The sequence below is a fragment of the Populus euphratica genome, unplaced genomic scaffold (assembly GCF_000495115.2).
Source record: "Populus euphratica unplaced genomic scaffold, PopEup_1.0 scaffold719.1, whole genome shotgun sequence".
NCBI classification, from domain to species: Eukaryota; Viridiplantae; Streptophyta; class Magnoliopsida; order Malpighiales; family Salicaceae; genus Populus; species Populus euphratica.
Genome location: NW_011500581.1, coordinates 75,281 through 76,065, shown reverse-complemented (window position 1 = coordinate 76,065; position 785 = coordinate 75,281). Strand labels below are relative to the sequence as shown.

General features: G+C 38.0%; 1 pseudogene; it reads left to right on the top strand.

The window, feature by feature from the left end:
- Positions 1 to 785, top strand: part of LOC105115504 (homogentisate phytyltransferase 1, chloroplastic-like) — a 12,900-nt pseudogene that overhangs the window by 822 nt on the left and 11,293 nt on the right.

Here is a 785-nt window from a genome sequence, read left to right as displayed (position 1 = left end):
TATTTATAATTTGTACAATTAACCTCCCTGTGGTTCGACCCCGGTCTTGCCGGGTTATTTATTACTTCGACACTCCTGTACTTGAGAGAAGACATCAATATTTTCATCGTGTCACTCACTTTACTCCTATACGACCATAATTCTATATTGTTCTAGTTGCCGGGATAATCCATAGAAGCAGTTCAAGTTTCCAGTTACAGAGCATGGAAGATCCTTGAACGACAAAATGTTATTAGGTTTAGCAGAATCATAACGGATGTACATTGATAAAATCTATAATTTACCAGGAAAATAATGCCAAGTTCGTAGCGCATGCTGCCTTTGGACAACCTTCTGAATTTGGGCCTGAAAGCACTTCAAAATCTATAAGAAGTACATTGACGCTTTCTATAGATTTTCATGGCCTCACACTGTTATTGGCCTAGTTAAATGAAAGTTTGTCGTACAAATTCAACAAAGGTTTAATGATCATTGTATATCATTACCAGTTTCTCAGAATTTTGTGGATCTGATTCTCTTTTTCGCCCTTTTCATGTGGAAAAAAGAAAGGTTCATCTTTACTTTTTTGCGAATAGGCTTTGAGCATCTTATCAGTTTCTCTCCTTGCAGTCGAGAAGATCCGAGATATTTCTCCACTATTTTTCACAGGGGTGCTGGAGGTAATGCCTGACACGACTAAAAGATTGATGTCTTCTCCCAAGTGCAGGAGTGTCGAAGTAATAAATAACCCGGAAAGACCGGGGTCGAACCACAAGGAGGTTAATTGTACAAATTATAAAAAACAA